This window comes from Stegodyphus dumicola, chromosome 5, assembly GCF_044657685.1.
Source record: "Stegodyphus dumicola isolate Sdum_Otavi_A_Nest chromosome 5, ASM4465768v1".
Lineage (NCBI taxonomy): Eukaryota > Metazoa > Arthropoda > Arachnida > Araneae > Eresidae > Stegodyphus > Stegodyphus dumicola.
In genome coordinates, this window is record NC_140772.1 from 150,268,360 (window position 1) to 150,291,591 (window position 23,232).

Consider the following 23,232-nt stretch of genomic DNA (forward strand, 5'->3'; position numbering starts at 1 on the left):
TACTCTGGATAGCAGGAAAGGAACTGACAGTTCATTATGCCGCTGGTGAGGAAGCAGTTGAAGTGTTCAACATGTTCAATCTTTCAACAGGAGATCAGGGTAACTATGAAAAAGTGCTTGAGAGGTTTGAAGCTTTCACGACGCCTAGAACAAATGTTGTGGTGGAGAGATTTTTATTCAATAAGAGAAAACAAGAAGGGGAACTTTTTGATTGTTTCGTGACTGACCTGAAAAAACTTGTAAAATCTTGTGAATTTGGTGAGCAGAGTGACTCTGTCATACGTGATCGCATTGTCCTTGGAGTATCAGATGCCAATTTACAGGAGAGGATGCTGCGAGAAAATAATCTGAGTTTGGAAAAAGCAACTGAATTAGGGAAAGCAACTGAATTGAGCACAGCTCGTGATCAAACGTTAAGAGAACACAATGCTGACAGCGTAACTAGAGGGAAAGTGAAGCAACATCGGACAAGAGGAGCCAATTCAGCCTTAGCAGTGAGGAAGCACAGAGGATGGAGTGATGACACTTCAAATACTGAGACACCTTTATGTAAAAAATGCAACAGACGTCACGTTAATGGACAGTGTCCGGCATATGGAAAAATATGCTTTAATTGTGGCAAACTTAATCATTTTTCGACTATGTGCAGACTGAAGCACGTCCAAAATGTTTCTCAGCATGATAACGCAGATGTATATAGGGAATCTGATAATGAATTCCATAAATGTTCAAAGAACTAAAAGTGTGTGTTCAGCATCGTCTACAAATGAGTGGACTAAAACTATAATTGTTGAAGGGACAACTGTGACTTTTAAGTTGGACACAGGGTCTGAAGTGAATGTTTTGCCTGTGAAAACTTACGAAACACTGAGTGCTAAGAACTCTAATCTTATTTTAAACAAGTGTAATGTTGTATTAGAAGCATTTGGGGGGTCCAAGGTTAAACCTGATGGGTCATTAATGTTACAATGTTCCTCAGATGGTGTGGATCATACTCTAGTTTTTAATTGTTTCTAGCAAGCATATACGTCCATTATTAGGAATTGATGCATGTGTTAAACTTAATTTAATTCAGTTTATAAATAAGGTTGGAATATCAATTAAAGGTCAGTTGGATCAGTATACAGTTGTTTTACCTCCATCTAAAGATCAATTTATTATTAATAATTCAGAAGTGTTTGAAGGTGTGGGAAAATTTAGTGGATTGTGTAAAATCATGGTTGATGATCAGATAGCTCCTGTAGTGAGACCACCACGTAGAGTACCACTTAGTTTAAAACCACAACTTGAATTAAAATTAAGCGAATTAGAGAGACAGGGCATTATTGCAAAAGTTGATCAACCTTTGAACTGGGTTAGCAATCTAGTAATAATTGAAAAAGCTAATGGATCCTTAAGAATATGCCTTGATCCTCAAGATCTTAACAAAGCTATAAAAAGAGAACATGTGTTGATTCCAACAATTGAGGAGATTTTACCAAAGCTACGTATTAAATCAATTTACTCTGTTTTGGACTTAAAGGATGGGTTTTTTCAAATAGCGTTAGATGGAAATAGTAGTGATCTTTGTACTTTTAGCACACCATTTGGATGCTATAAATTCTTAAGGCTTCCAATGAATATTTCCTGTGCACCTGAAATTTTTCAGAAACGCAATCTTGAAAACTTTGATGATATACCAGGAGTATTGGTCTATTTTGATTACATCCTCATTGCTGCCAGCACTATACAAGAACATGATAAAATTTTAACAGAGGTCATCAACAGAGCTAAAAAACTCAATATTAAATTCAACAAGCAAAAACTTCAATATAGGGTTAGTGAGGTTAAATATTTAGGTCATTTATTTAATGCATCAGGCATGCGACCTGATCCTGATCGAATTAAAGCCATTACTGAGTTACAGGAACCTCAGAATAAGCATGAATTACAGCGTGTTTTGGGAATGTGTAATTATTTGAGGAAATTTGTACCACATTTTTCAGAGAAAACAGCCATATTAAGGAACTTTTGAAAAACAAAGTAGAATGGCAGTGGTTACAGCTACATTCTAAAGTATTCAGGGAATTAAAAAAATTAATTTCCAATGCACCTGTGTTAGGAATATTTGATAGCAGTAAACCTATAACTATACAGGCAGATAGTTCTAAAATTGGGTTAGGCTGCTGCTTATTGCAGAATGGGCAACCAATTGCTTTTTCGTCTCGGAGTTTAAATAATGCAGGAAAAAACTATGCTCAGATTGAGAAAGAATGTCTTAGTATTTTATTTGCTGCTAATAAATTTCACTATTACATTTATGGTAGAGAGGTAGAAGTGCTTACTGATCATAAACCATTAGTTTCAATTATGAACAAAAATATTGCTAATGTGTTGTTAAATAGATTGCAGAGGATAAAAATTAAGCTCTTAAAATATAACTTAAAACTTAAATATTTGCCTGGGAAATATATGTATATTGCAGATTTACTGTCACGTTCCTTTATTGATACACACACAAATGAAAACATGGATATGGCAGAGATTGTTCATACACTAACAAAACAACTGCAGATGTCCTAGAGTAAGAAAAGGTAATTTCAGAAAGCTTAGAAGATGAAGGGTTAATTAGAAATTAGAAGATGAAGGGTTAATGTTAGTGAAAGAATATTGGCAAAATGGATGGCCTTTGAGTGTTGATAAAGTTCCTAAAAAAGCAAGATCTTATTTTAAATTTAAAAATGAGTTGAGTGTTGAACAAGATTTAGTTTTTTTTAATAATCGAATTGTAGTATCTGTTGCATTAAGAAAGTGTATGTTAACATTATTGCATGAAGCTCACTGTGGGATTGAAAAATCGAAAGCTAGGGCTCGACAAGTACTATTTTGGCCAGGAATCAACAGTGACACTCAGAATATGATTTCTAAATGCCTAATTTGTGATAGGTTCAGGCCTCAAATAGCAAAAGAACCTCTTGTTTCTCATGAAATTCCCAATTTACCTTATGAAAAGGTTGGTGCTGATATCTGTGAGTATGCGGGGAAAAGTTATCTAGTAATAGGCTGTTACTTAACTAATGGGTAGACATAATTCCTCTAAAAAATAAAAGTGCAGTGGAAATTACTAGTAAATTGAAATCGATATTTGCAACACATGGAATACCCAAAACTTTAATTTGTGATAACGTACCATTTAATAGTTGGAAAATGAAAAGTTTCGCAAGGGATTGGGGATTTGAAATAATCACTAGCAGTCCTCGATATCCTAAATCTAATGGATTTGCAGAAAGGTTGGTAGGTATAGCTAAGAGGTTATTTAGAAAAGCAGGATTAGAGAAATTAAATGAGGCTTTACTGGAATATAGAAATACTCCAATTTCAGGTATAAATTTATCACCAAGTCAAATGCTATTAAGAAGGAATTCAAGAACACGATTACCAATTACACAAACAGAATTGAAACCAACTGTAAAAGATCAATATAGAGAAAATGTGAGGAGTAAGCAGAAACAGGCTAAAATCTATTATGATAAGTATGCAAGGGAAAGACCTGAATTTATTCCTGGGGAAAAGGTAATGTTGACATGGGAAAATAAATGGGAGCCTGCTATAGTTTTAAAAAAGCATTCAACTCCTAGATCATATTGGATTAGAACAAAAGATAATAGGGTAATTAGATGGAATAAATTCCATTTAAGATAAACTAAAAATCAGAATTTAGCGACATTAGACTATTATGATCTATGTAATGAGAATGAGAAAAATATAAGTAGTGAACATCCAAAAATACATAATGATCCTCACCATCAAAATAATAGCAATAATATTAATCGTGATTGTGTATATAAAACAAGAAGTGGTCGTAATGTATATCGACCATCCAAATATGATAATTATGTAATGCATTGATTCCTATGAGTTTCAAAAAGAGGGGAGATGTTACATATATGTGGCAACACACTAGTTGCTGGTTAAACTGAAGTGAAGTAATTGGCAGTTGCTGTTGGTCTGGAATAAACAATGTGCTATGTGAGAGTGTTGTAATGAACTTAATTATAGATCAATAAATATTAATATCATTAAAACATCAATGTCTTGCACGACTTATATGTATGCTTTCTAGATCTGGAGCTAGGCATTTTGCCTACTGGTGCTATCTCTGTGTATCCTAAATCCTGCTACTCTGTGCTTCTCGTAAATTCTAAAAATTCTGCAATTTCTAAATTTTTCTGCTCAGTGCCTCCTTTAAATTCTAAAAATTTTACTATCCCTTAATTTTTCTGTTCGATAGGTCTGTAAATTCAGAAATTCTTGCCACCTGACGCGGCCACATTGGTTGTATCGGTTCTGGCGCTGGTGCTATCCAAAACCAAGCTCATTTAATACTAGATTCATAATGTTTATTTGGTTAAAGCCACGGAAAACTTGAACATCGTGCTTACTTTCGGAAAGTTTTACAGCTTATTTTATTTTTGGTGTACATAATTAGCTGCAGGACATCATCATACAGAATAATAATGATCCAAATAAGATATCTCACAATTATATTTCAGTACAGTACACATTTTCCTAAAGCAAAGCAAATAAGAAAAGCTGAAGGGAAGACGATGTTCCGGTTTAGATTCTAGGCTGAGAAACTCTGGATACAAGGGGTGAATTTTGAGCTTACGTTGTATACGGTAAATGCCATTTTCCTATAAAAGATAAATTTCAGTAAGGCATCAATCCGTTTATGGTAGATGGATAGCCTCTGCAGTGCCATAAATAATTAATCAATATTAAAAGTTTCTCAGACAATGTGCAGGAAAAAATGCAGGGATGTGTCATATTGATCGTAAGGAAAACAGGTACTTTTGAATAATTTTTCAAATACTTAAAACACTTTGTTATCAGAGCATAATCTCATTTAATCTAATTTAACTCATTTTAAAAATTAGTACTGCATTTGAAACTTTTGAAAGGAAATATATTCCCTGAATTATAAATACAGGAGTCAAAAAATATTTTAGAACAACTGGGTGATATTATTAGAACAACTCGGTGATATCTGGATAGTATTATTAAAGAAGTAGAAATTTTGAAATAATATTGCTTTCGATGTCTTAGTAAGAAAGTAGTAAAATTCATATATTGTTTTATTGCTTATGATTATTATTTCCTCGAAACCAAATAGGCTTGCGAAGTATTGATTTAAAACCGTTGTTCTAAAAATACAGAGTTACAGCCTGTAACTAGTAACCCAAAATTGTGTTCCGCGTCCCGGCTTTTCGATGCCATTTCGATTTTTTGCTTTCCCTGTTTCGAGCCAGAGTATTATTTTAAAGTTTACCGTACAGTGAGAAAAGGTGCTTCATGTTTCGCTAGATGGAACTTCAGGCTTCGTTTCCAAGATCGCTCTCCCCCCCCCCGAAAAGAAAAAGAAAAAATGTCAGCTATCAAAATTTTAGTGAATAACTTATGCTGTTTAGAAAATTATCACAGCTAAATATTTTACTCAGTTTTAATTTACATTAAAACTATGGTAACATAAAATAAAGCAAACATGAAAGATAAAAAAATTTTGATTAAAATCGAATAATATATATATATATATATATTATATATAATTTATTTCCTAAACAGTATTGATTAATTGATTATATTATCTCCTAAGTTTAATTAAAGTAGAATTATTTTAATAGTGTGCATCCATACTGGTAAGTTATATTTTGAAAGATGTTTTGAAGTAATTTGAAAGCAAAATGTTAATAATGTTTTAACGGGGACTGGAGTTAAATCATCACGAAGAATAATATTTCAATTGTAAAAGGAAAAATTAAAATTTTTATATTATTTTTATATTTTCTTTGATTTGTTTTTACAAAGTTTGCATTATTTATCTTTTTTTATAATCTTCTATGTTTATATCAACTTTACTTTGAATTCGATTTCATAATGACAATTTCCAATGTTTAATTTCTACAAATAATATAGTACTCAAATGCATAAACATGAAAGTGTCGGGGACGGTTACTCGAGTTTTATAGGATTTCTCTACAGTAATTGATTTTTACTCCAAATTGAATTGACTAAAATGCTTCATAAGAATAAGTTCTTTGAGTATCAGCATTGGTTCATAATTCCTACTATTCGCGGAAATATTTGGCCTGACTAGAATTGCCGGTTTGGCTTTAACTTATAACTCGAGTAAAGACGAAACACTTTCGTATTTACGTATTTTTTCAATTATTGTTCATTGAACGGGAGTTGGTTTGTTCCCCTTGAAAAGTCAACTAATTTCCGATCAATGACAATGATTACATGTTTTAATTTTTCCTTTTACAATTGAAATATTATTCTTCGTGATGATTTAACTCCAGTCACTGTTAAAACATTATTAACATTTTGCTTTCAAATTACTTCAAAACATCTTTCAAAATATAACTTACCAGTATGGATGCACCCTATTAAAATAATTCTACTTTAATTAAACTTAGGAGATAATATAATCAATTAATCAATACTGTTTAGGAAATAAATTATTATTAACTAACTTTGCAGCAATTGCGCAAGTAATAATAACTTGTATTCACACTAAATGGATTTAAGATCATACAACATTATATATTATATATATATATATATATGATTTTTTTTAAAGATTTATGCCAGACAACTAGCAAAATTCAATCATTATTTGACATTTTATATTAGTTATTTTATTATTATTTTTGCATTTAATTAAATAATAATAATTATTATTATTTAATTAAATGCAGGAAAAACAAAACAAATTTTCCTGCACGTTGGCTAACAAACGTCAGTTGGCTAAACATAGTCAAATTTTATCAATTATTAATATATAATTAATTCTATATTAATTACATTATTCTTTGGCAAGAATCTCACAATGCCTTATATCTAACGATAGCGGAACTCAAAAACTGCATCCTTCCTTTTTTTGAAAGCATATTTTTTGGCGCCTGTAAAGTAAGAATATAATTTTGTTCTTTTTGCTTCCTTATACGAAGTAAATTAAGTATTGTAATCACGAAAAATACTGGGTATCATATTTCAACGAAAATATCCATTTTGACTGCTATCGAATGCAATTTAACGATGTTTTTGCGTGGCGTCTGTACGTAAGGGCAGAATAAAAGACTCCTTTCCCCCAAACCAATTATAAAACTGACTTAAAATGGATTCAAAAGAGATTTTTTTCGTGGCGTATGTACGTACTTACGTAGGTATGTATCTCGCATTCAAAAACGAGTAGTTTCAGAACGTTGAAATTTTGTATATAGGACTGTTATAATATGTAGTTGTGCACCTCCATTTTTCGTTGCAATCGGCCGAACCAAAAGTATATAAAATATACCCACTGTTTTACTCGGCTACTGAGCTTATTTTTTTTAATTTTACTTTTATATGATCATAATTGGCATAATCTTAATAATAATATAATAGTTATATTGTTCTTATCTTCCGGTTGAGGTTTTTATGCCTTTAGTTAATCTGCATGCAAAGGCTTTAGAATTATAAAAAAAATTAAATGTTGTTCAATTGCTGCTAAATCTAATTTTTCTTTACCATAGCAGCCATATTTGTTTACATTTGAAACTTAGCAGAATAGTGGAGTTGTTGCCAATGTAGAGAAAGTGAAGCTTCGCAACAACAAAATAATGTCTTCTTTTATTATAGCGAATTAAATTATGCTTAATTCATTCTGGAATTATCATTTAGGTTATTAGCTTGTTTTTGCGTAGAAACTGTAATTTTCATTGTAAAAATTGTTTTTTTTTTTTTTTTTTTTTTTTTAATTGTTTTAACACTGCATTTGGTGTTTTATGTTTTTCTATATCTTTCAATTTTGAATGAAAATATTTTGAATTTTTATGTATTTTTGCCTTGCCGCTAAGCGAGAACTGAACTAATTAGTAGCGCATGCGCATTAGATAATCGTCTGCGAAAACCTTTATTCTAAAAAGGCTTTGTTTCTGATTGACTACTGTTTTTCGTTTTGCGATTTCGCTTCGAATCACTCTGAATGCCCGTTTCACTTTTCAAACTGTTGCCACCACATATTATCGCCCTGTATTATATTTGAAGAAATTAAATAATGAAGAATCTGCATAAATGTATGTATTTGTAATAATGTATAAATATAAATGTATGTATGTAGAATCTATTTAACATCTCTGCAGCAGCATTCAAGCTGCAACAAACAAATTGAAAGCAAATTTTCAAATTTACATTGTTGCCAATTAGCGTTCTCTAAATCATTGCAAGTTTTTTCGTTTTCGTGTTGCCATTCAAAGGCAGATAAAAGTGTCTTTTCAAACCGGAACAAGCATAAAGAATTTTATTATAATTAACTTCGAAGGACAGATTGCAGTGTTTTACAATGTGATATTTTGAGCGAATATTTTCTTGATTTAAGGGTATCTGCAGAAGAAAATTCTTAAAATCACCAAATCCTGAAATAAAATTTGCTTTTAGTTACAGTAATTTTATCTCCAGCGCGTGAGACTCTGCATCTTCTTGCTTGCAGACCGAATTGCTTGTTTTTGCGTAGAAACTCTAATTTTAATTGTGAAAAATTGTTTTCGGGTAAAGTGCAGAATCGCTCACTTATTTGTTTGGCGCTTTTTATAAGAGTAAGAAGAATTGGATTTTTGTCAATTTTCTTTGACTTTTTAAGTGAAAATAGGTCGACGTGTACATGGATAAAGTCAAGGGTGTGCGCAATGCCATTTTTGTGCAATTCTGGGATGTTTTTTTAAGTGAAAATAGGTCGATGTGTACATGGATACAGAGTATGTGCAATTCCTAAAAACGCGCCAAGCAGTGGGTGATTCTGCACTTTCTCCATTTTTTTTTTTTTTTTTTTTTTTTTTTTTTTTTTTTTTTTTTTTGTTTTAACGGCATTTGGTATTTTTTTTTCTTTCAATTTTTAATGAAGATATTTTGAGGTTTTATGTATTTTTGCCGTCCCGTGAACTGAGAGCAAAATTAATTTAATGAGAAGTATATCTCTAATGAAATTCGAGGAAATAAGTTGCAATGAAATGCAGCAGAAAGTGCATATAATTTAATATTCAGTACAAGGAAGTCATGTGGTGTTGTACACATCAGATTTTTTTACTTCCTTGTAGGAAGTAAAGGAAGTATTGTAATCATGAAAAATTCCGGTTACAATATTTCAACGAAAATATTCAGACTGCTATCGAATGCAATTTAACGCTGTTTTTGCTTGACATCTGTACGTAAGGACAGAATAAAGGACTCGTTTCCTCAAACGAATTATTAAACTGACTTAAAATGTATTCAGAAGAGATTTTTTTCATGGCGTCTGTACTTACGTATGTCTGTATATATCTCGCATAACTCAAAAACGGATAGTCTCAGAACTTTGCAATTTTGTATATAGGAACTGCTATAGCATGTAGTTGTGCACCTCGCTTTTTGGTGGCAATTGGTCGCATAAAAAATATATATATATATATATATATATATAATACTCACTCTTTTACTCGGTTCCTTGAGCTCAGTTTTTTTTTATTATTATATGCTCGTAAATTGTGCATTTTTAGGTTTAAAAATTATTGAATTATGCTGTTCTTACCTTTAGTTAATCTGCATGAAATATTTGTAGAATTATCAACAATTTAAAAGTTGTTTAAGTGAGGCAAAGTCTAATTTTTTTTTTTTTTTTTGCTACAGCAGCCATATTTCTTTATATTTGAAACTTAGCAGAATAGTGAATTAAGTCTTTCTGCACTTTCATTGTCTTTTTACCGAGTGAGACTAAAAGGAAACTTTTAGTTTTGTGCACGGAAAAAAATCTGTCTTCTTGCCTGTTGGCTGAATTGTTTGTTTTTGCGTAGAAACTGAAATTTTAACTGTAAAAATTGTTTTTTTAATAGTTTTAACTATATTTGGTGTTTTATGTTTTTCTATATCTTTTAATTTTTATTGAAAATATTTTGAATTTTTATGTATTTTTGCCTTGAGAACTGAATTAATTGAATGAGAAATATATCTTTAATCAAGTTCGAGGAAATAAGTTTAAATAAAATGTAGGAAAAAATGCGTGTAATTTAATATTCCGTACAAGGAAGTCATGTAGTGTACACATGAGATTTTTCATTAATAATATGTTTCAGATATCAGTGCTTAGCATAAATATAATCCCGTAAGCTTTATAATTATTAAATTCTACCGAAAAACGAACCATTTTAGTAGGGGGGGAATCAAATATAAATGCTTCTGCAGCGTATTCAAGATTGTCAGGAAAAACGAATTTGAATTTAACATATGCTTAAAAAGCAAACGAGAAATGCTTTGGACGAAGATTGATAATTTAATTGTTGAGACAGCTAGATGAATTAACAGCGATATGATAGGTTAAGTGAAGCAGAGAGGTGCAATTTTCAGATACTGTATTAAGTTGCATACGTCCAGAACCGATAGTTATAATTGTTTCCTTATTAAATGATAATAAAAGACAACAAATACTTAGACTTGAAGTTGCAGCTCATCAACGGCTAAACATATGAGACTGGCTAAACACTGATTGCTTGTTCAATTCCTAGTGGCTGTATGCTGTTTCGGTGATTTTCTCCATATGTAACGTGAAAATCCATTTTCCCATACAAATTACCCTACAGCATGTCTCCGAAAATAAATAAACCTCCCCTGTTTGGCTGTAATTGATTACGTTGCAGTAATTAATCAAGTTTGCAGGTTTTATGCTTCTTTATTAAAATTTATATTTTAAAATTATTTTCCAATTTATTCATTAGATACTCCTACATGAATTTTGTAAATCGAACATTTTATGTTTTAACAATTTAAAAGAAAATCAGTGTGTAAACGGCTTGCTTGATTAATAGATATATAGATTAAATATATGATCTGCAACCTCTGTCAGGAAAAAATACATTTATATGTGATGCTGATTTTAATTTGCTAAGCCTCAGTAATGTGATAGTAAAATGTTGATTGTAAATGTTTCATCAAACAAAACTCGTTTAAACTTTCTTAGCATACTGGTTAAAAATACTAGCACTCTGATTTTTAAAATTAAAGAAGCGCCGGATCGCTACGAAAGGTAAGCAAAATTAAATTAGTAAAATAACAAATAATAAATAATTAAATTAAATTATAAACAAATAAGTAAAAATTAATAAATTAAGATAAATTATGACAAACAGTTAAATAATGAATTAAAATACCTGATCTCATCTTGTTTGGGGCTAACGGCTGAAATTACAATTTATTGAAAATTTGAGAAATACGGAGTCAAGTTCCGGCTGAATTTAAGCACTATAATATGAAAAATATCCAGTACCAATTTAAAAAAGTATGATCTTTGATATAGGGCAATACTCCGTATAAAGAATACCCTTTGATCTTCTTTATGCAATCGCCATAAATATTTTTATAATGTATTCTGTCTAAACTGAAATCTGATATGCTACTTTTTATACAATTTTAATATATTCTTTCGAAGCAGAAGTTATGAAGAAGAGTAGCTGAATGAAAGAAAGTAATAAAAAGCATTTAATTAATTAGAATACATTGTTTCAATGCGCTTACTTTTCACCACTTAGTACCATAGCTAAACGTGCTAAGAAACGATGAGTTACTGTAAAATAAAAAAAACTATTTTAATTAAAATTTAAAGTTTGTTCATTTACCCGTATCCTTGTTACCTCTTTCAGCTTCATCAAATTTACTATTTTAGGCTATCGAAAGTACTTACATACTATGTAAACTTAATTGCATCGTTTAGGGAATATTTCGTTACTTAATTTCCAATCTACAAATATGCGAGTGGGATTATTAACCGAAAGAGCTTATTAGTCTCAAAACGGGGTTTTGCGTTAAATCACTATAAAAGTGTGAATCATTTTTCTTTAATGTATTAAACTTCTTTCGTAGTTAATAAATATAATAAAATATATACATAGAATAAAAGCATCTTAATATTTTATTGCAACGTATTAATTTTTAATTAGAAATCACGCTTCTGTTTATGAAATGAAACGGTACTCTTATGTTATGTTATCGGGACCAGATTCAGAAATGTATGTATGTAAGCACGTGTGATATCTGTATGCGCATATATATGTGTGTATGCACACACATACATTCGTGCGTACATATATACATGCATATACGAACACATGCATCTATACATACATTTCTGAATCCGGTTCCTATAACAGAAGAGTGCCAATGAAATATATAGTGATAGAATTACTTTTGTTTTTTAATCCTTGTAGAATTTTAATATTTTCCAGTCACACAGGTGTTATTTATAATATCCGAATGAATATACTCTTACGTCAAAATTTTCAAATGAAAGTTATACATAATTTAATTTCAGTTACTAAAGTGGTAATAAAGTTCTAGTATAATAATATTTGGGAAACTTTCTTTTAGGTAATACCGATTAAAAATAAATTCTTTTCGAAATTAACAAACTCTTATTTCTAAAATCAGTAAATAGGTAAAATAAATAGCTGTATAGTAAGTTAAAGTAACTAAATGGAAGGGTCTAATTACCCAGAATTGTGTACACTTCTTTATTCCTATAACCATAAAATTCATAAAACGAGCAACAGATAAGGAAATGATAAGGAACTTTCGAATATATTCAAATCTAAAAACTGAAAACTAGAGTGCTAATTTACTGTGCTTTCCTTTTCCTGGGATGAAATCTTAGCATGTGTAATTCATATTATTTACAAAAGGTAAAAATATCGGAAATGCGGAAAACTAATCATATTCAAGGTCCCTTTTTTTAACCACCATTTTGGTTATGTACAGTTTCTTAGTGTATAACTTAAAAAAAAAGAACTAAATAATGCATTATTGAGTAATTTCTTAATATTAATGTAATATTTAAAGGTATAAATATCAAAAAGTTTTACTGTTTAAATTTGACAACATAATAGTAAAATTTTCATTAACTAGCTCATTAAAAAGAATTATGCATTACCTTTTTAGCTTTTAGAAACAATATGAACTAAACTATTATATTTAAAATTTAAATTCATGCGTTATAAAAGATTTAAATTACAGATTTAGAACATAATAAACGTTTTACATACTTAATCAAACGAGAAATAAAGGGAAGAAAGTTCTGTTAGCTATTTCTAGTTTTTCTAAACGACACTAGATGGTAGCATATGAGCTACTGTTCGACTACTACTAGTTAACGTGCATGTTCATTCTGAACGCATGTCGAAGCTGCTTCCTTGGTTTGGAGGTAAACCAGTTATCTACGGTTGTTCTCAAGGACATTCGTGGAATTTTTATAAATTTTTATCTTAAAATTGAAATGCATAAATTCAAAATTTGAAATTTTAGCTTTGTTAATGATACGCAGACTATCATCAGGGGACATGTTGATATTTACTTTGCGTATTACCCCCTTCAGTGGAGTTGCCTTATTACATAATCAAGAGCGCCAGAAGCAGAGACGGCGGTTTTTTTGCTTGTCTGGGTTAGTTTTTTCGCAGCTGTTCAACGGATGCGTCGAGACGTAGGCTATGACGCTATTTCACGCTGTACAGAACTCGAGCAGAATTTTATTATCGATGGATGGTGGCGGCATCCGAGTCAGTTGTTACCTGTGATTCAAAATGTTAGAGTAATTACCCTTCTACACATCGATATAATACTTTACTTGCAACATATAGAAAATACGGATCAAGCCTTTGGGATAATCGACAGAAGTGAGACAGACGAAGCGTGCCCTGTCTGGGTCGAGCATAGCCAGTGTGAGCAAGCCATCATGTCTGGAAGAGGTAAAGCTAGCCCTGTCTGGCAAATTTTTGTCGCTTCCCGATTGATACGTAGTACTATTTAAATATTCTGAGTGTTTGTTTTACTCTGCGTATGATTACATTTTAGTGTTACGTTGCGACATTGTTGACATTTTGTTGGATAAATATATCGAAGAGCTTTAGATTTTATTTATTTATTTATTTAGTTATTTTTGACTTTGTTATTTTATTCAAAGGGTTGATGAACATGTGATTTCTTTTGCTGTTTAGGTTGACACAACGCCGCAGTTGATTTTTCCCCCCCCCCTCTGTTTTTTTTTTTTTTTTTTATGTGCGTTTCTTGCTTGAATTTGTTTGTATATATAAAAACTATAGAAATGGATTACATATAGTTTGGTGGCTATTTTTAGTACTTTAAGATGGATGGTATATTTTTTTTACTTTGTATTAGATACAAGCAGTTAAAAAGAAACTTTGTTTTCGTTCACGAATTAACAATATTTTCTTAAATGTCACTTAAAGGGGCGTATAAATTTTGTTATTCGGTATTTTCTTGAATAATAGTATAATAAGGTGTTATCTTAATTTAATTGTTATTTTACATTTAAAACTGCTTCATGATGAATGTTATTTTTTTACTTGCAATATTGATGTAACAATTCAATTTATAATAAATTTAACAATTTATTTTATTATACTTGAAGATACTATTTTTTTAGTGAAATATTAATTTCATTTTGATATAATATTTGAATTTTTAGTAAATGTGAAGATTAAATAATAAATAAACAAATTTTTATCATCTTAGTTGGTCATTTTATTTGCATATTAAAAAAAGGAATTAAAATTGGCTGTGGTTTTTATAGGAATATTTATTACAATTTCATTTTAAATTATTAAAATTTGAACATATAAATCCAAAAAAGGTCCCATACCGTTTACCATCAAAATTGAATTTTAAAATTTATATATATTTATTAAGATATTTTATGCATGGACCAGAAAGCTGCATTAAAAAAAAAATTCCTTGTATATATATATATTTAATTTCTAAATTTTGTGTATACTTAATTTTCCTTTTGATTACATTTACTGTTATATATTTTACACTGGGGGTACCAAGAAAAATTCATATTTTCATTTTTAGCAACAATGACTTCAAAAATTGAGGATTTGGGGGATATGCAAAATTTCTATTTAGTAAACTGGAAACGACAGACATAAAATAAAGCAAAATTTAATGGTTATGCATATATATCCTGGCATTTGATTATTAATATATAAAGATTAATAAAAGAAAATTCTCAAGTAATTACTTGCTTAAATTTATTTGCATATACATTTTTGTTGTAGTTAAAAATATTAAAAAGGATTGCATAGTTGGTATTTATGTTTAATATATTAATGAGTCTTCTAAAACTTCAGAATTATTTAACAATTTCTGAAAATATTTAGGCAAATTTTGATATCAAAAAGTTGAATATAGGTTCAAAAAAATTTTAGAATTTAAATCTGGTAAGTTTTCATTAAGATTTGTGAAGCAGTACAAAATCTAAAAATATTAAGTATTTCTATAGATTTGAGTGTTCTTGAAAGAGAAAAATCAATGTTCTAGCAGCCAAGAGTTTCACCCCATAAACCTGAAGTTCACTGAAAAGCTATTGGGTCAGTCCATAAATTCGTGCACATTTTTTGGTAAATTTTTAAGTAATATATATATTAAAAAAAAAAAAAACGCAATTTAACATTTTAATCAGTTATATAGTGTCTTGCCATCTTACAGGCAGCTTTTTTATGCCATTGCTGTAGAAAGACCATAGTTTTGATGCAAAACAAACTTGACAGTTCATTTTGTACATCTTGTTTAAAGTTTAATTTTTTTCCCAGTAAAAAATTTGTAAGGCATGAAATAAACGAAAATCACTTGGGGCAATATCTAGGGAGTAAGCAGGATGTGGCAAAAGCTCCCAATTTAATTCACTAATTTTTTGCAGCGTTGTTCGAGCCATATGCAATCTAGCGTTATCATGACGAAACAATACTTTCTTGATAGTCACCAATCCTGGGCATTTTTTAATCAATTCTGAGTTTAGACGGCAAAGTTGTTCACTATAAACTTCTGAATTAATCGTTTGATTTGGTTCTAACAGTTCAAAATGTCCTGAATGGGGTTCATCATCAGTGCTGCTTTTTTTCAACTTTAAATTTTTAAAACCATTTCTGGGCAGTTCTTACATTAATAGTGTGTTCACCATGTACACTATTAATTTTTAGGATGATCTTTGGAATATGGTAACAGGTAGTTTGGTGACATTTTGGAGGCGATAAAGGGAACTACCTAGGACTTTGGGAATAATGTGAGAAGTACTGAGTTCCGATTACGATTACGCATTATTTTGTGTGAGGGAAATGAGAGATCATGAAATATGTCATGTGACATTAATGCACGAATTTAAGTATTTGACATTAAGTATTTGGAACCATTCTTAATGTTTGAGTTAGAAATTGGTAGGTGAGGTTTATAATAGATAATTTAGAGGGAAAAGTTTTTGGATATTTTATTTATTTTATACGTGCAAATGTTCATCCTTGGAAAGGGTATATACTTTTTCGCGATCAGGTAATTTCATATATGTCCTTTTTACCGAATTTAAAGATTCACAAAATTTTTATGCATTTTCGTGAAATTTTTCGAATTTATGAGAAAAAAGCAGTGTACATGGATATAGTGAAGAGTGTGCGCAATGCCATTTTTGTGCAATTCTGGAATTTTTTTTATTATTTCCATGTCGATGTGTACATGGTTTAATTATATTTTAATTAAATGATAGTTATTTTGTGAATTATATGTTTGTAGCAATTCGGTATACGTTTGAGTGGAAGTAAACGTGCATGGAAATAATTTAAATATTTGACACTAAGTATTTGTAACCATTTTTAATGTTTTGTTATGCATTCGTTGGTGACATTTATAATAGATAATTTAGAGGTAAAAGTTTTGGATATTTTATTTATATTATACGTGGAAATGTTCATCCTTGGATAGGGTATATAATTTTTCGTGATCAGGTAATTTCATATATGTGCTTTTTACTGAGTTTAAAGATTCACAAAATTTTCCTGCATTTTCGTGCAAATTTTTGTAATTTATGAGAAAATAGCAGTTTAGATGGATAAAGTCAAGAGTGTGCGCAATGCCATTTTTGTGCAATTCTGGGATGTTTTTTTAAGTAAAAATAAGTCGACGTGTATATGGTTACTGTGTATGTGCGATTTTGAAAAACGCGGCAAGGAGTTTGCGATTGTGCACTTTTTCCCAATTTTACAGTTAATATTTGTCATGATTAAGCAGTTTTGTTCCATAAAATTTCCAGTATAAGTGTAATTCGGCTAGTAGATTGTTGGAAAAAGTGTTGAGTAAATAAAAAGAAAAGAAACATGTCTTTACTTCGTGAAGACAAAATGGCGGCGAAAAAAAAAAAAGATGGTTGCTGTAGCAGAGTTGGTCGCCAAACAATCGCCAAGTTACCATAATTTAAAGATCAACCAATTTTTATTGCTGCAAACCTGGCATAAATGATTTAAAATTTCTGTCAGTATGCAATAACATATTATTTCAACTTGTGATATTATTTCCGTAGTAATGCAAGAAATTGTTAAATTGCTGAATTATCTTTAGTGTTAACTTTCTTAATTACTGTATATTAAGCAGTCTTATGTCAAATTAGTCCTCCCCTCATTTTTTTTTTTTCCATTTTGCTGAAGCACATTTATTACACAGTCATCTTTAATTAACTAGATAATATATGAACATGTCTGATGGATTATGAGACTTCTCTAAGAGAAAAACTCTAGAATTAATCTTCAACTAACTAGATAATGGATACATCTGATAGGTTCTGAGACCTCTCTAAGAGAAAAACTTTAGATATTTACAAAGAAAGAGTTTTTGTTTCAAACTATTGGATGCTCAGAGCAAAAGTCTTTTATAACAGAAAATGTGTGCTCACCCATGCAAGTAAGAAATTGCTAAAGTACCAGACTCTATTTCCTATTTGATGATTTCCCTCATTACATTAACATATGGCTCATTGGTTTTGGAAGTTTTTAAATGAGATGTTGGGCATTCTTTTGTAGCTATTTGAATGTTGTTCTTATTTAAATGGACCCTTCATTTGTTTATATATTTAGTATCAGAGTGTAGGTATAATTTTTTATATTTTGTATCGTTTTCCTGCGCTTCTCTTTCAGCTAGCTTATTTTACTTCATTCAGGCACTTGCTATTCTTCTTTTATATTGTACAAAATGTTTAAGTATGAATAAAAAAAAATTCATGTTACGCTGAAACTGAATTGTGAATAATTTTTTAATTGCATGTGTGAGATCTGGATCCTTTTGAGAGGTCAAAATCTTTCCAATTTTTTGCACTCTTCTTCCTTTAATGTTCCTGTTACTATCTCTTACCATGCTTTTTACCATCCCTTCCCCCAAAACCTCAAAATACTCCCCCCTGGCAATTTAACTTTTCATTTATTTAGTGATAATTCAAACTTTATAAGCATAATCGCATCTCTGTAAAAAACATTATTTTTAAAGTACTTGTTGGAAAGCAAATTAGGATTTGAAATCTCTGCCTTTTTATTATTTGGAAGTGAAATTAATATTAGCAGTGCTTATATTGCACTGGAGAACCTGAGTTCCAGTCCTCATTTTTTGTGATAAATCATAACTCTAATGAGTGCAGTGGAGCCCTAAGCAAAATTAGCATTTATGCTTTTTATGAACACAACTGAAACACAGTTTTAGCAGAAAATTATCCTCATAACATTTTATTTTAGCAGTAAGTTAGATTGAAATTGGTACTAACTTCTAATTACGTACCTTTATTTCTTTGGAAACAAACCATTAGATGAAAGTTGAAATGCTAAGCGAGTAGGGGGGAAAAAAACCTTCTGCTCACATGTCAAAAACCTAGCTTTTATGGAGTGAAATAAATTAAATAGAGCTTGTTTGGGAATGGCTAAATTTTTGTGTTCACCATAATCACACTGTCGTATCCACTGATTTGGTGTTGATGGTTTTGTTTATCTGTAGTTACAGCAAGATGGGAAAAGGAGGATTATCATTTATATACTCTTAAATGCACGCCAAGTGACACAGGCCAAGATAAGCAGCTCAAATACAACTAACAATAGTGACTTCCCATGGAAAACAGCACTTGTGGAATTTTTTGACCAACTTAACCAACTGTGGGATGAAAATGGTCTTTTATATACACTTGTCCTCATTTTATTGATAAACACTTAGATTTAGGTATATTTTTCTCCTGCCACATATTCTGCTTGGCAACTATGATTATTATTGATAGGAGATTGTAATCAGAGGTTATTTGACTCTTCTCATGTGGTTTTTCACACTTGCTGCTTTCTGTTAAAACGTTTTTTTTTTTTTTTTTTTTTTTTTTTTTTTTTTTTTTTTTTCATTTTGTCAAACAGAGCTGAAGAAAAAATTACTTGTATATTCTCATGCTAGTATTTTTTTTTCACTCTTCATGATGCTTTAACCATTTTACTTTTTTCATGGTATGCTGGGGGAAATAAAATTTACTTTCTGCCATCTTTTGATGTAGCATATTATATTGTACTGTCAAGATATATATTCAGCAGGAGCCCACTCAATTTAAGCAGTGAATTTACTCTCAGTATTCCTTAGATTTTGTGAAATTATAACTCTAGCCAGAGCCCCAAAAATGAGATCTGGTATATTATTTTGTTATTTAGATATTTGCCACCAATTTCATGTAATTTATTAGTTTTTATTTTCTATTCTCATTATTTTTTTACTTAATTTTGTTCTAGGGTTTTGGTATATCTAATTTTTGAAATTATAGAAGTCTCTTTTCTTGAAACTTTTCCACTTCTGCTTTTTTAAGTCTAGGTTTTTAATGTAATATATTTGGGTGTAATTTTATTTGCATCCTCAAGCTGCATTTATTTATTGCTTTTAATTCTGTAGAACCTTTTTCAAGATATGCCATTATGTGTGATTTCAGTCTTATGTCATTCTGTGCCATGAGAAAAGAATCCAATTTCCTATCAAAATATGGCAGCTTTATCTCTAGAAGGAACAAAACATCATGTCAAGCAGAGCCATGTATTAAAACTGAGAAACTTCAAAAATCCCAGCTAGATGTTTATGCCATATTAGGAGTAGTAAAATAATTTTTGTTTGGAAGGAAGCATGTCAAGTGGCTTGAGTTCTGTTGACAATGTCCTGTCTCGGTGATTGAGGACTTGCCAACTCCTTCCTTGAATCCTTTATTAACTTACCCTTTTAAAATGATATTTGATTCTGGAAAATGTAATTAATACTTTATGTAAAAGTATGGTAAAGTGTTGCGAAGCATATATATTCAATAGAAATTATTGCTATACAAGCAAAGATATACTTCTCTTTTTTTAAAGAATAATTTAGAATTAGCAGCAACATTTTAACATTTTTCAATTTGTAAACATGATAATATGTCTAAATCTTTATGTATAATTCTTGTATGTTCTTTTCTTCAACAGAACCTGTTACAAAAGTTTACAGCATTGGCTAGTTAAAATGCAACATCAGAAAGAATAAGATATATCAGTGCTATATTTACTGGACAAATTATATAGGGTACATGCACAAGTTAATTAAAATTCAGCTCCATTTGACTTGCAAAAGATCCTGAAGAAATCAGTGGTTTATATTGCTACCATGGCTAGCAGTAGCTTGTGCTGCATGCTTTCCCATTGAAAGAGCAATTTTAGATATATGCTGGGGGTATATCAGTCATATGCTCTTTCCACATATTGTCGAAGTTTATCTGGCATAGCTGCAGGTGATGTATGCTGAACCATTTTCTTGTTAGTAATTAATTAGATGTGCGTGTTTAACATATTGAGAAAATGGATGGTCTGAAGCAGCATTGTGACATTGGGCAATGAAAAACTGATGAGCATTGTATGCTACATACATGCATTCTGCTGTTGAAATTTGACTTCATCTGAGTCTTGAAGGCTCCAAAAACTCAGAAATGTAGAAGTGGCTGTTGAGTGTGCCAGCTATGCATATTACGTAGTTGTGGGAGTAAAATACAGTTGTATCCAAAACCATAACTCCAGGTGATAAACCAGCATAATGATGTATAATACACAAGGGTCATGATATGATATGAAGGGTCTGTTAATGCAATGCTGCTGTACTCTGATATTCCTATCATAATGGTATAGGAAGAATCAAGGTTCATATGGGGAAAACATTGTCTTGGTATTACACTGTTAATGTTCAGTGTTCAGTTCACTATCACAGTTACATATGCTTGTAGTGTAGCATTAAAAAAAATCACAGCAATGGACACCTTAAAAAAATTCTCCTCTATAGAAAATGATGAATGGTACTTCCTGGCATAGGTTGTGCATTAGACCCAGAGTCATATTCAGCGCCCAGGGACAACTGAAGATTTCGCACCCCCTACTGCTTTCCAAGGATGGAAAACATTTAATTCTAAAATGTTGTAACATCAGTTTGGCACCCCTCTAGCTACGCCCCTGATTAGACCATATTCTTGCTCTAGGGTTGCTGTGCAGTCTGTTATTGCCATTTGCACAACATGCCTTTCCTCTCATATGGTGATGTGATAAAGTTGGTTCAGTCATTTTCATCAATCAGTCTATCCCTTCTTCATCTATTGATTTCATATATGCATCACTGACATTTGATTTCATGCACAGTGCACATCTAGTACAAATACCAATTTCTAAGGAGATGATCCACAGTCTATGTAAGCCACAATTCTTCTTCTTTCAGAATCACCCTTTTTTGAGGAGACATGTTGAAATTCTCCATGCTAAAGAACAGTGGGAAAAACATGCAGCTTTGTGCTTAAAATAGCCTACTGTTCTGTTTTTATAGTACTACTGGCACGTATATTTTGCAAAAGCTCGGTAATGCACATTTGCTTGCCCCATCAAGGTCTACACATGGTACAAATTTTGAACGTATTTGATGCTTGATTCATAATGTTGCATGGCCAGCAATGTAATTAGATTTTTATAAGCATCATTTATTATCGGTTTTGAACACCAGTCTAAAATATATATTCTGGAATTATGTTCTGTGTTACTTAGTAGTTTGAATTGATGTGTGTGGGGGGGAAATCGGAATATTTATATGTGTGTGTATACTAATGTGATAAAAATGTTCAGGAATGATTCCATAAAACATGCAGATATCAATTTATCATTCAATATTATATTACCTTCAAAGTAATCTCTTCCACCTCAGTGTGCTAAAGTTAGCATTTTTTCAGTCCTTTTTTACTTGTTTTAAAATCATTTGAAAGTAAATTATGAAAGTGAGAACCAGTCACATGGTGCCATATCAGGTGAATACCAGCTTGTAGTGTTAAATCTGATGAAGTTCTTATCTTAAAATCTGTGCCGAGTAAGAACATTGTGAGCAGATACATTACTGTGATGCAAAATCCTTGAGTTACCTTATCATAATTCAGGTCAATTTCTACAGATTACTTCACGTAAAACACTACAAAAAATGTGTTATATTCTATGTTAACAGGTTCACCAAGTGGTAGGAATTCACTTTGCATAACATCATGATAGTTGAAGAAAATAATCAATATTATCTTGATTTTGAGTGACTTTGATCTTCTTGACTTACTTTATCATTTCAGGGTATTAATTTGATTGTTGTTTTTGTATCAAAAGTGCAAATCCATGTTTTGTTAGCCATTGTAATGAATGCATTTTAAAAAGATAATTAAAGAAAATATCTCCTGTGCCACTTGAACATATTTTTGGAACTGGACAAGTGATACACTGCAATCCTAAATGACCGTCTAAATTGTTTGACAGGAGCCAGGCAGTTTAGGAACTTGTAAAGTGATATCCTGGATTATTAAAAGATGATAGCTAACTACCAAATCTGTGACTAATGTTTTGATTGTTAGTCAAAATGGGTGACCTACTAGAGCATTGTTCATCTCTGGCAGAATCTGTGCTTACCTTAATCATTATTAACACGTTGAGCGCACGCCTTAGGCAATCCCGTTCAGGCCACACGCGCCGCTTAAAAGTGCTGTTATTGTAGGGTCAGGAGTAATGGCCAGAATAAAGACTAAGAGAGTTGTCACATTTTGTAACAGCAGTAATGGAGAACTTTTTTTATATTTACCGTGTTTCAATGAAATTTATTAATCCTGTAATGAATCAAAATTAAGTAAATTTTAAATAAATTTTCTGTAATTCTATAAAACAGTTTAAATTTTATAGTTATATATCATGATGATACACTCTGTCAGCCAGTGGCGGTCGACGCAGCCTAAACGGAAAGTCGAGTGTCAGCCACAGATGGCTGACACGGCCTAAACGGAAAGTCGAGCGTCAGCCACAGATGGCTGACGCTGCCTAAACGGAAAATCGAGTG

General features: G+C 31.0%; 1 protein-coding gene across 2 annotated transcripts in view; it reads left to right on the forward strand.

The window, feature by feature from the left end:
* Positions 1-13,083: 13,083 nt before the first annotated feature.
* LOC118195342 (uncharacterized) overlaps positions 13,084-23,232 on the forward strand; it is a 123,160-nt gene continuing 113,011 nt past the window's right edge. For both annotated transcript variants that reach the window (XM_085817199.1, XM_085817200.1), the window contains exon 1: positions 13,084-13,778. The gene's annotated coding sequence lies outside the window, so the exon portion shown is untranslated. The remainder of the gene's footprint in view (positions 13,779-23,232) is intronic.